Here is a 13,759-nt window from a genome sequence, read left to right on the forward strand (position 1 = left end):
ATCAAGTATACTATCATTTGCAGGATAGGGAAATAGAAGAGAGAGAGAAAGGGGCAGAAAATTTAATTGAAGAAATGATAGCTGAAAACTTCCGTAATATGGGAAAGGAAACAGAAATCCAGATCCAGGAAGGACAGAGTGTCCCAAGAGGTCCACACCAAGACAAAATCTCAAAATGTCAAAAGTTAAAGAGAGACTATTAAAAGCTCCAAGGTTAGACCAACTAGTTATGCCTAATGAAATTCTCATAAAGCATCAGCTGACTCTTCAGCAGAAACTATACATGTCAGGAGGCAGTGGCATGATATATTTGAAGTCATGAAAGGAAAAATCCTACAATCAAGAATACTCTACCTGACAAGGATATCATTCAGGTTTGAAAATAAGATAGTTTAAGCTAAAAGAAGGCTTCCCTGGTGACCCAGTGGTAAAGAATCCACCTGGGTAGGGAAAATTGGATTTTCTCTGGAGAAGGAAATGACAACCCACTCCAGTATTCATGCTGGGGAAATCCCATGGACAGAGGAGCCTGGCAGGCTACAGTCCATGGGGTCACAAAAGAGTCAGACATGACTTAGAGATTAAACAACAAAAGCTAAGAGTTCGATACCAGAAAACCAGCTTTACAATAAATGCTAAAGGGACTTCTCTAAGAATGAAAGACCACAGCTAGAGATAGGAAATTTACAGAAGAAAATATCTCACTGGTAACCAATGGTAGTAGATCAGCTCCTCTACAACAAAGGGCCACATCAAGATGGGCTGGCTGGGCAGTCATCATGTTCCCCAAACCCCACCCCAGTATGGTGACCCACAAGCAGGAGGGATCTCACAAACATACTGCTTATCCATGAGGAGTGAGGGCTCTGTGCCCACTAGCCCTTGGGACCTGAACTGGAGAGACAGCTCCCAGGATGCCTGATTTTAAAAACCAACAGGGCTCTGTTCAGGAGAACTATGGGCCTATAGGGAATGGAGATTTCTCTCTTAGAGAGATCATACTCAAACTCACTTGCCTGGGATCTAGCACAAAAGCAGCCGCTTGAAAGATGCCTAGACCATTTGTGAAGAAGATATATTTGGTAATCCTTAAGCATCTGCTGGAGGGGCAGGAACCTGTTGGGATGCTCTCTGGGGACACAGGCACTGGTGGGCACCCTTTTTGCTTCTCCTTCTACCTTGCTAACATGAGTTTGGCAGACACGTTTTCTGCACCCTGCCTCTGACCTGCTAGCTCCAGGGGGGACGTCTGGCACCTGAGACTTTCCCTTGGCCCCACCAAAGCTGACCAAGCAAGTGCCTCACCCCTGTACCACTTCTGTAGTCCCACCAAAGCCAGTTGGGTGGGTGCCTACAGTCTTGCCAAACCTGGCTGGGCAAGTACCCTGCCCTTGCATTGCTCCTGTGACCCTCCCCCAAAGCTGGCAGACACACGCAAGCCCTAACGGGGACACCAACTGAGTGGTTCACTCTGGTGGCAAAGAGTTTTATATTTCTGGGTCCCAGGGGTCTGAAAAACCAGAAAGTTCTTGACACCCTCAAAAACTGGCACCTAACAAGAAAAAAAAGACAGGCTGCTTAGAAACAGACTCACAGACTTAGAGAATGAACTTAGGGTGGTCAGGGAGGAAGGATGTGGGGAAGGCATAGTTAGGGAGTTTGGGATTGACATGTACACACTGCTATATTTAAAATGGATAACAATAAGGACCTACTGCACAGCACAGGGAAGTCTGCTCAATGCTATGTGACAGCCTGGATGGGAAAGTGGTTAGGGGGAGGGATACATGGATATGTGTGGCTGAGTCCCTTTGCTGTCTGCCTGAGACTATTACAACATTGTTAACTGACTATATTCCAATATAAAATAGAAAGTTAAAAAAAAATCTAAACCACACACACACACAAAAAAAATCAGGCTGCTTAGATAATCACAAATGACTAAAAGACAACCCAAGCTAGGTCAGGTTAAATGCTGTTTTATCTCCTACTCATGTCTGTTACTTCAAGACTGGGAGAGATAGCTATTTTGCCTAATATCAATACATAGGAACAAATACAGAGAGCAAAACAAAATGAAGAGATAGAGGAATATTTTCCAAATGAAAGAACAAGATAAAACCCCAGAAAAACCTTAATGAAATAGAAATAGGTAATTTACCCAATAGAAGTCTAAAAGTAGTGGTCATGAGGATGCTCACTGAATTTGGGAGAGGAAAGGATGAACACAGCAGAATTTCGGCAAAGAGAAAACACGAGAAGGTACCAAACAAATCACAGGCCTGCAGAATACAAGAACTGAACCAGAAAATATACTGGAGGGGTTCAACAGCAGACTGGAAGAAGCATCAAAAAGAATCAGTGACTTGGAAGACAGGGCAGTGGGACTTACTCAAAGAGAGCAGCAAAGAGGAAAAAAAGAACTTTAAAAAATGAGGATGACTTAAGGGACCTATAGGACCACATCAAGCAGAATACCATTCACATGATAGGGATTCAAGAAACACAAGAAGAGAAAAAAGAGTCACTTCAGATCTAACCTGAAGAAGAAAATGGCAACCCGCTCCAGTATTCTTGCCTGGAGAATCCCGTGGACAGAAGAGCCTGGAGAGCCCCAGCACATGGGGTTACAAAGAGCTGGGCACAACTGAGCGACTAACCCTTCACTTCAGATCTAGAGGCACACAAACCGAAAGTAAGGAGATGGGTAATCTCTGAATTTTTTGTTTTCCCAGTGCATATAAAAGTTGTATTTACACCCTATAACAGTCTATTAGGACTTCCCAACTGGCTCAGATGGCAAAGAGTCTGCATACAATTTGGGAGACCTGGGTTCAATCCCTGGGTTGGGAAGATCCTCTGGAGAAGGAAATGGCAACCCACTCCAGTATTCTTGCCTGGAAAACCTCATGTATGGAGAAGCCTGGTAGGCTACATGGGGTCGCAAAGAGTTGGACATGACTAAGCGACTTCACTTTCTTTCTTTCATAATAGTCTATTAAGCATTCAATAGCATTATGTTTTTTTAAAAAAAATCAATGCTCATAGCTTAATTTAAAAATACATTTTTTTGGTAAAAAAATAAAGTGCTAACCATCATCTGAGCCTTCAGCAAGTCATAATCTTTTTGCTGGTAGAGGGTCTTACCTTGATGTTGATAGCTGCTGACTGATCACAGTGTGCTGCTGAATGTTGGGGTGACTGTGGCAATTTTTAAAGATAACAGTGAAGTCTGTGCATTGATTGGCTCTTCATTTCATGAATGATTTCTCTGTAGCATGCAATGCTATTTGATGGCATTTTACCTACAGTAAGACTCCTTTCAAAATTGGAGTCAAATTCTCCCAAATCCTGCTGTTGCTTTACCAGTGAAGTTTATGTAATATCCTAAATCTTTATTGTTATTTTAATAATAAAGTTAAATCTAGTTATTTTAATTAGATCTGATAAACAGAGTGCCTGATGAACTATGGACAGAGGTTTGTGACAATGTACAGAAGACAGGGAGCAAGACCATCCCCAAGAAAGAGAAATGCAAAAAAGCAAAATGGCTGTCTGAGGAGGCCTTACAAATAGCTGTAAAAAGAGGAGAGGTGAAAAGCAAAAGAGAAAAGGAAAGATATACCCATTTGAATGCAAAGTTTCAAAGAATAGCAAGGAGAGATAAGAAAGCCTTCCTCAATGATCGATGCAAAGAAATAGAGGAAAACAACAGAATGGGAAAGACTAGAGATCTCATCAAGAAAATTAGAGATACCAAGGGAACATTTCATGCAAAGATAGGCTCAATAAAGGACAGAAATTGTATGGACCTAACAGAAGCAGAAGATATTAAGAAGAGATGGCAAGAATACACAGAAGAACTGTACAAAAAAGATTTTCATTACCAAGATAATCACGATGGTGTGATCACTCACCTAGAGTGAGACATCCTGGACTGTGAAGTCAAGTGGGCCTTAGAAAGCATCACTACAAACAAAGCTAGTGGAGGTGATGGAATTCCAGTTGAGCTATTTCAAATCCTGAAAGATGATGTGGTGAAAGTGCTGCACTCAATATGCCAGCAAATTTGGAAAACTCAGCAGTGGCCACAGGACTGGAAAAAGTCAGTTTTCATTCCAATCCCAAAGAAAGGCAATGCCAAAGAATGCTCAAACTACTGCACAATTGCACTCATCTCACACACTAGTTAAGTAATGCTCAAAATTCTCCAAGCCAGGCTTCAGCAATATGTGAACCGTGAACTTCCAGATGTTCAAGCTGGTTTTAGAAAAGGCAGAGGAACCAGAGATCAAATTGCCAACATCCGCTGGATGATGGAAAAAGCAAGAGAGTTCCAGAAAAACATCTATTTCTGCTTTATTGACTATGCCAAAGCCTTTCACTCTGTGGATCACCACGAACTGGAAAATTCTGAAAGAGATGGGAATACCAGACCACCTGACCTGCCTCTTGAGAAACCTATATGCAGGTCAGGAAGCAACAATTAGAACTGGACATGGAACAACAGACTGGTTCCAAATAGGAAAAGGAGTATGTCAAGCCTGTATATTGTCACCCTGCTTATTTAACTTACATGCAGAGAACATCATGAGAAACACTGGGCTGGAGGAAGCACAAGCTGGAATCAAGATTGCTGGGAGAAATATCAATAACCTCAGATATGCAGATGACACCACCCTTATGGCAGAAGGTGAAGAAGAACTAAAGAGCTTCTTGATGAAAGTGAAAGAGGAGAGTGAAAAAGTTGGCTTAAAGCTCAACATTCAGAAAACTAAGATCATAGCATCCAGTCCCATCACTTCATGGCAAATAGACGGGGAAACAGTGGCTGACTTTATTTTGGGGGGCTCCAAAATCACTGCAGATGGTGATTGCAGCCATGAAATTAAAAGACGCTTGCTCCTTGGAAGGAAAGTTATGACCAACCTAGACAGCATATTAAAAAGCAGACATTACTTTGCCAGCAAATGTCCGTCTAGTCAAGGCTATGGTTTTTCCAGTGGTCATGTATGGATGTGAGAGTTGGACTATAAAGAAAGCTGAGCGCCAAATAACTGATGTTTTTGAACTGTGGTGTTGGAGAAGACTCTTGAGAGTCTCTTGGACTGCAAAGAGATCCAACCAGTCCATCCTAAAGGAGATTAGTCCTGGGTGTTCATTCGAGGGACTGATGTTGAAGCTGAAACGCCAATACTTTGGCCACCTGATGCAGGGAGCTGACTCACTTGAAAAGACCCTGATGCTGGGAAAAATTGAGGGCAGGAGGAGAAGGGGACGACAGAGGATGAGATGGTTGGATGGCATCACCGACACAATGGACATGGCTTCCGGGAGTTGGTGATGGACAGTGAGGCCAGGCGTGCTGCGATTCATGGGGTCGCAAAGAGTCAGACACGACTGAGTGACTGAACTGAACTGAAGTAACAATCTTCACAACATCTTCACCAGGAATAGATTTCATCTAGAGTAGTTGCTTTCTTTGCTCATCATTGGAAGCAACTCCTCAGCTGTTGAAGTTTTATCCTGAAAACATATACTTTGCCACATGTTAAATGGGTAGCCAGTGGGCATTTGCTGAGTGACACAGAGAGCCTAAACTCGGTGCTCTGTGCCAACCAAGAGGGGTGGGATGGGGGTGGGGGGTGGGAGGGAGGCTTAAGAGAGAGGGACTTGTGTATACCTATGGCTGATTCATGTTGATGTATGGCGTTGACAGATACAATATTATAAAGCAATTATCCTCCAACTTAAAAAAGGTAAAAAGGTTTTATCATGAGATGGCAGCAATTCAGTCACTTCATGAGGTTCCACTTCTAATTCTAGCTCTCTTGCTATTTCCATGACATCTGCAGTTAGTTCCTCCACTGAAGTCTTGAACCCTTCAAAGTCATCCATGAAAGCTGGAATCAACTGCTTCTAAACTATTGTTAATATTGACATTTGGGCTTCTTCACATGAATCATGAATGTTCTTAATGACATCTAGAATGATGAATCCTTTCCAGAAGGTTTTCAATTTCCTTTGCCCAGGTCCATCAGAGGAATCACTACCCGTATTGTCTATAACCTGAATGAAATGTATTTCTTAAATAACATGACTTGAAAGTTTAAACTAGCCCTTGATCCATGGACTGCAGAATGGATGTTTAAACAGCATGAAAATAGAGCTCTTGAGTGACCAGGTGCATTGCCAGTGAACAGTAATATTTTGAAAGGAATCCTTCTTTTCCCTGAGCACCAGGTCTGAACAGTGGACTTAAAATTTTTGGCAAACCATGTTGGAAAGAAATGTATTGTCATCCAGGCTTTGTGGTTCCATTTACAGAGCAGAAGCAGAGTAGATTTAGAATAATTCTTCTAAGCACCCTAGGATTTTCAGAATGGTAAATGAGCATTGACTCAACTGAAAGTCAGCAGCTGCATTAGCCCCTAACAACAGAGTCAGCCTGTCTTCTGAAGTTTTGAAGCCAGATATTCACTTCTCCTCTCTAGCTGTGAAAATCCTAGATGGATCTTCTTCTAATAGAAGGCTGTTTATATTGAAAATCTGTCATTAGTGCAGCTGCCTTTGCTAATCATTTTAGCTAGATAATCTGGCTGACTTGCTGCAGTTTCTTGGCACTTCTTTGTTCTTCTATGTTATGGTGACAGTTTCTTTCCTTAAACCTTATGAACCAAGCTCTGCTAGCTTCAAACTTTTATTCTGCAGCTTCCTCACCTGTCTCAGCCTTTACAGAATTAAAGGGAGTCAGGGTCATGCACTAGGTTAGATTTTGGCTTAAGAGAATGTTGTGACTGGTTTGATCTGCAGCTGCTGCTAAGTCCCTTCAGTTGTGTCCGACTCTGTGCGACCCCATAGACGGCAGCCCACCAGGCTCCCCCGTCCCTGGGATTCTCAAGGCAAGAACACTGGAGTGGATTGCCATTTCCTTCTAAGCTCTAGCGTATCACAGGACCTGCGTCCCAGGAACCCTGAGGGAAGGGAAATTTTTTCCCCCTTTTACATTGCTGCCCTCTGCTGGATGACAGGAAATTCACAGATGAAGACTGATTTGTCTCTAAAGTTTTGTTTGGGTTTAATTTAGTAATTCAATTCAAGATTGTCTGAAAAAAAGAAAATAAAGGATTTTTCTGTAAATGAAGTTTTAAAGTTTGTAATAAGAAAGTAATTAAATATTTCATGTTTTTAGAATGATGAAAAAAGCAGAAGTGTCTGTGACATACATGTACCTGTATTGTTGAAGAAGTGATGTGATCCTCCAGAAGTTAGTTTGTAGAACAACGGGACAGTCATGTTAATAGGGTACCGCCCTTGATCCAGTTGATCTTCTGCAAATTCAGAAGCCAGAAACAGTTTTTAAAAGTATCAATAAAAGTACATATGCACTGTATAAGTTTAAGGTTACAGAATAATGATGTGACTTACATGTATCATGAAATGATTACCACAGTTTTAGTGAACAGCCATCATCTCACAGATAGAAAATTAAGGAAATAGTAAACTGTTTTCCCCTTGTGATGAAAACTGTTAGGATTTACTCTCTTAACAACTTTCACATATAACATTTCCCAGGCAAGAATTTCTTGAGAAACCTGTACGCAGGTCAAGAAGCAACAGTTAGAACCAGACAAGGGACAACCAGTCGGTTCAAAATTGGGAATGGAGTATGTCAAGGCTGTATATTGTCACCCTGCTTATTTAACTTATATGCAGAGTACATCATGCAAAATGCCAGCTGGATGAAGCACAAGCTGGAATCAAGATCGCCAGGAGAAATATCAATTACCTCAGACATGCAGATGACACCACCCTTATGGCAGAAAGCGAAGAGGAACTAAAGAACCCCTTGATGAAGGTGAAAAAGGAGAGTGAAAAAGCTGGCTTAAAACTCAACATTCAAAAAACCAAGACCATGGCATCTGGTCCCATCAGTTGATGGCAAATAGATGGGGAAACAATGGAAACAGTGACAGACTTTATTTTCTTGGGCTCAAAAATCACTGCAGCTAGTGACTGCAGCCATGAAATTAAAAGACGCTTGCTCCTTGAAAGAGAAGCTATGACAAAACTAGACAGTGTATAAAAAGCAGAGACATTACTTTGCCAACAAAGGTCTGATAGTCAAGGCTATGGTTTTTCCAGTAGTCATGTATGGATGTGAGAGTTGGACCATAAAAGAGGCTGAGTGCTGAAGAATTGATGCTTTTGAACTGTGGTGTTAGAGAAGACTCTTGAGAGTCCCTTGGACTGTGGGGAGACCCAACCAGTCAATCTGAAAGGAAATCAGTCCTGAATATTCATTCGAAGGACAGATGTTGAAGCTGAAGCGCCTGACTCCACTGACTCATTGGAAAAGACCCTGATGCTGGGAAAGATTGAAGGCAGGAGGAGAAGGGGTCGATAAAGGATGAGATGGTTGGAAGGCATCACTGACTCATGGACATGAATTTGAGCAAGCTTGGGAGATGCTGAAGGACAGGGGAGCCCGGCATGCTGCAGTCCATGGAGCTGCAAAGAGTCGCACGTGACTGAGTAGACTGAACATCAGGGCAAGAATACAGGAATGGGTGGCCGTTTCCTTCTCCAGTGGACCTTCCCGAGGCAGGGTTCAAACCCACGTTTCCTGCTTGGCAGGTAGATTTGCTGAGCCACTTGGGAAGCCCTTCATATATAACATACTGTAGTGTTAATTATGGGGCTTCCCTGGTGGCCCTAGTGGTAAAGAACCTGCCTGTCAATACAGGAGATGTCAGAGACCCAGGTTCAGTCCCTGGGTTGGGACAATGCCCTGGAGGAGGACATGGCAACCTACTCCAGTATTCTTGCCTGGAGAATCTCATAGACAGAGGAGCCTGGTGGGCTACAGTCCACAGGGTCGCCAAGAGTTGGTCATGGCTGAAGTGACTTAGCATGCATGCATGCAGTGTTAATTATATTTATTATGTTGGACATTGCATCTCTAGTATTTATTTATCTGATAATGGGAAATTTGTACCTTTTGACAACATTCATACAATTTCACCTTCCCCACCCCTGCCTCTAGTAACCAAAAACATAATCTGTTTTTCTATGAGTTTTTTAGTTTATTTGCTTGTTTGGGCTTCCTATGTAGTGCAGTTGGTAAAGAATCTGCTTGCTAATGCAGGAGATGGAAGAGACACGAGTTTGATCCCTGAGTCAGGAAGATCCCCTGGAGGAGGAAATGGCAACCCACTTCAGTATTCTTGCTTGGACAGTTCCATGGACAGAGGAGCCCCAAGGGCTATAGTCCATGGGGTCGCAGAGTCAGATACGGCTGAACACAGCACAGCCTTGCTTACTTGTTTGTTTTTGAAGTGTAATTGCCCAACAACATGGTGATCTATATGTTTCCAAAAAATCACCATGACAAATCTAGTTACCATCTCTCACTATACAGTAGCACATATATTTGCTATATCCCCCATGCTGGACTTTTACATCCACAACTCATTGTTTTACAATGGGAAGTTTGCATTTCTTAATCTCCCTCCCCTGTTTTTCTCTTCTACCCAACCCCACTCCTTGACAACCACCTGTTTGTTCTGTCTCTATGATTATGTTCCTGTTTTGTTTTTTCATTTGTTTTGTATAAGGGAAATCATACGATAATTGTCTTTCTTTGACTTATTTTGCTTAGCATAATAACTGCTAGGTCCATCCACATTGTCAAAAACAGCAAGATCTCATTCTTTCTTATGGCTAAGCATATATATATATACACACACACACATATACATATGTGTATTATGTCCATTCGTCTTTTGATGGCACTTAGGCTGCTTCTGTATTTTACCTATCATAAAGAATTCTGCAAGAAACGTTTCAAATTAGTGTTTATGTCTCCTTTGGATAAATTGCCAGGAATAAGATTTCTGGATCATATGGCAGTTCTATTTTTAATTTTTTGAGGATTCTCCATACTGTATTGCATAGTAGCTGCACCAAATTTACATTCCCACCAACAGTGCCGAGGGTTTCCTTTCCTCCACATCCTCACTATTTGTTGTCTTTTTTTATAATAGCCATTCTGACAGGTGTGAGGTGATACCTCATTGTGGTTTTGATTTTCATTTCCCTGATGATTAGTGACGTTAGCATATTTTCATGTGCTTGCTGGCCTTTGTATGTCTTCTTTGGAAAAATGTCTGTTCAGGTACTCTGCCCATTTTAAAATCAGGTTTTTTTTTTTTTTTTTATGTTGAGTTCTGTGAGTTCTTTGTGTATTTTGGATATTAGCCTCTTATCATAGATGTCATTTGCAAATATCTTCTCCCATTTAGCCGGTGGACTTTTTGTTTTGTTGATAGTTTCCTTTGCTGTATACAACCTTTTTAGTTTGATGTAACCTCATTTGTTTGTTTTGGCTTTTGTTTCCCTTACCTGGGGAGATAGATCCAAAAAAACATTACTAAGACCAAAGTCAAAGAATGTACTACCTATGTTTTCTTTTACAAGTTTTATGATTTGGGGTCCTACATTTAAGTCTTCAACACATTTTGAATTTATTTTTGACTATGGTGTGAGAAAGTAGTCCTGTCTGATTATTTTGCATGCTGCTGTCCAGTTTCCCAGCACCATTTATTGGGGAGGCTGTATTTACCCTCATAGTATATTCTTGCTTCATCCTAGATCGTGTGCTGTGTGCTCAGCTGCTTCACTCATGTCTGACTCTTCGCGGCCCCATGGACTGTAGCCCACCAGGCTCCCCTGTCCTTGGGATTCTCCAGGCAAGAATACTGGAGTGGGTTGCCATGCCCTCCTCCAGGGGATCTTCCTGACCCAGAGAGTCAAACTGTGTTTCTTATGTCTCCTGCATCGGCAGGCGCCATCTGGGAAGCCCTAGATTAAGGGACCGTATAAGTGTGAGTTCACTTCTGGACTCTCTCCTCTGTTCCGTTGATCTGTGTGTCCTTTTTTCGTGCCAGGATCATACTGTTTTGATTACTGCAGTTTTGTACGAGAGTTTGAAATCAGGAAACATGATACCTTCAGTTTTGTTCTTCTTTCTCAATATTGTTTTGGCTATTCTGGGTCTTCTGTATCTCCATACAATTAGTTCTAGTTCTGTGAAAGATTCGATGGGTATTTTGCTAGGAATTGTATTGAGCCTGTAGACTGTCTTGGATAGTAGGGTCAATTAAACAATATCAGTTCTTCTAATCCATGAGCACAGTATGTCTTTCCATTTGTTTGTGTCATCCTTAATTTCTTTGGTCAGTGTCTTATAGCTTTTTGAGTACAGGTGCTTTATCTCTTTGGTTAGAATTTATTTCTTAGGTATTTTATTCTTTTTGATGTGATTGTGAATGGAATTGTTTTCTAAATTTCTCTTTCTGATAGTTCATTGTTAGTGTATAGATACAAAGCAGATTTCTGTATATTAATTTTGTATCCTGAATCTTTACTGAATTCATTGATGAGTTTTAATGTTTTTTCGGTGGTAGCTTTAGGATTTTCTAAATATAGTATCATGCCATCTGCAAACAGGGACAGTTTTACTTCTTTTTTTTCCAATCTGGATTCCTTTTATATCTTTTTCTTGTCAAATTTCTGTGGCTAAGACCTTCAGTACTAAGTTGAATAAAAGTGGTGAGGGTGGGCATCCTTGGCTTGTTCCTGACAAGAGGAAATGCCTTCAGCTTTTCATTATTGAGTGTGATGTTATCTGTGGGCTTGTCATAAATGGCCTATATTATGTTGAGGTTTGTTCCCTCTACATCTGTTTTTTGAGAGTTTTTATCATAAAAGGATGTCAAATTTTGTCAAAAGCTTTTTCTACATCTATTGTGATTATCATGTGATTTTGATTCTTCAGTTTGTTGGTGTGGTATTTCATATTGATTGATTTTCAGATATTGAACTATCCCTTCATGCCTGCCATAAATTCTGCTTGATCATGTTATACGTTCCTCTTACTGCATAGTTGAATTCAATCTGCTAATAGCTTGTTGAGGAATTTGCATCTATGTTTGTTAGTGATATCAGCCTGTAATTTTCTTTTTTTGTGACATCTTTGTTTGATTTTAGTATCAAAGGGTGATGTTGGCCTACTGTGATGAGTCTGACCCAGGTAATTTCAAATGACTGCTTCTGCCCTGGGTCTCAGAGCATGTAAGATTCTGTGTGTGCCTGTAAGTGTGGCATTTCTGTTTCCTACAGCCTTCTGTCTCTCATGAAAGTTAGATCCACTGGCCTGCCAAGTCAAATGTTTTGAGGGATCATCTTTCCTATGAAGGACCCCTGGACTGAGGACCCCAATGTGGAGCTTAGACCCCTCACTCTTGTGGGGAACCTCTGCAGTTGGAATTATAATCCTGTTTGTGGGTTGCCTATACAGGGGTATGGATCTTGACTATAATATTTCTGCCCCTCCAACCCATCTCATTGTAGATCCTCTTTTAATTAATATCTTTAATTACACAAAATATCTTCTGCTAGTCTTCATGTCATGCTCATTGATAGTTGTCCTGTAAATAGCTATAATTTAGTTTGCCCATGAGAATAGGTGGAATTGGGGTCTTCCTACTCTGCCATCTTGGCCATGCCCCATAAAAGTTGATTTTTTTTTTAAGATGCTCTAACAATTAGAAAAATACATATGCCACATGATTAATGCTCAACAGTTCTTATTCAGGGTGTGCATTGAACATGTAAAAGCTAAAAATATAGATATCCAGGTCTCTCCCAAGAAGATTTTGCCTCAGTTAGACTGGGGTGTGGCTGGACATTGGATTAAAAAAAAAACCCTCCATATAATCCTTTTACTTAACCCCATATAAATTCTGAATTAACTGAAAAAAATGGATACCAAGTGTCATTTATATGTCAGCTTTGATTTGGTAAACTATCTGATTGCAGGTGGACAGGAATACGAGGGGAGAGGGCCCTATATCTGGATGAAGTAGAAATATGCTCCCTCCAGCAAGATACCAACCAAAATAAGAAGCATATTTGATGTTAGGACTGCATTCAGTATATAAATAATATGTGTAATTTCATTTAATATAATAATATTTAAAAATATGAGTTGAGTGGTATTTTCTACTTGGTAGTTTTGCCAAATATCAATGTAGAAATTAGCCTTCTGCAGCTGCAGAAGCAATTGAATTTTCAGCTTGCTTGCATATGGCTCAGTCCCTCTTTTAAGAGCCATAAAATAGCCTGAACATCACTGATCTGCAACTCTCAAAATCACCTAAACTAGAGACAATCCGACGACTTTGGATCATCTGCTGAGGGAGGCAGCGAACGTGGCAGGAAGAGTCTTGCTGTGGAGAGACAAGAGAGTCAAGGCCTGGTTGATTCAAGGTTGGCTTGCTGCTAAGTCACTAAGTGATCTTGGGTGAATCCCATCACCCCTGCAGATTACTGCAAAATGAGAAGGTAGGGGGTCCAAACCTAAACACCTTCAGTGGGCAGGTAACGTCAGTGAGCGAAGTGGGCCAGGACCAAGATAGTGGGGAATAGTGAGGGCTGTGGAACACTCAGAGTTCATTCCTTTGTCAAGGGATAGCCACTCCTCAGCTCCTGCAGACTGTTGCATCAGAGAACAGTTATGAAGGTTGTACAGTGTACAAGGACACTGTTTCAGAGGATGTGTCATTCATATCACAGATGTAGATATTTTCTGGGGAGAGTTCTGAGGAAAGGACATCTTCTAATTTGCACAAAGGTATTTCATGGGCTTTCAGAAGTCCAAAATTACTGTGTGGTAATTCTGTTCCAGTGTCACCAG

The sequence above is a fragment of the Oryx dammah genome, unplaced genomic scaffold, assembly GCF_014754425.2.
Source record: "Oryx dammah isolate SB20612 unplaced genomic scaffold, SCBI_Odam_1.1 HiC_scaffold_13, whole genome shotgun sequence".
NCBI lineage: Eukaryota > Metazoa > Chordata > Mammalia > Artiodactyla > Bovidae > Oryx > Oryx dammah.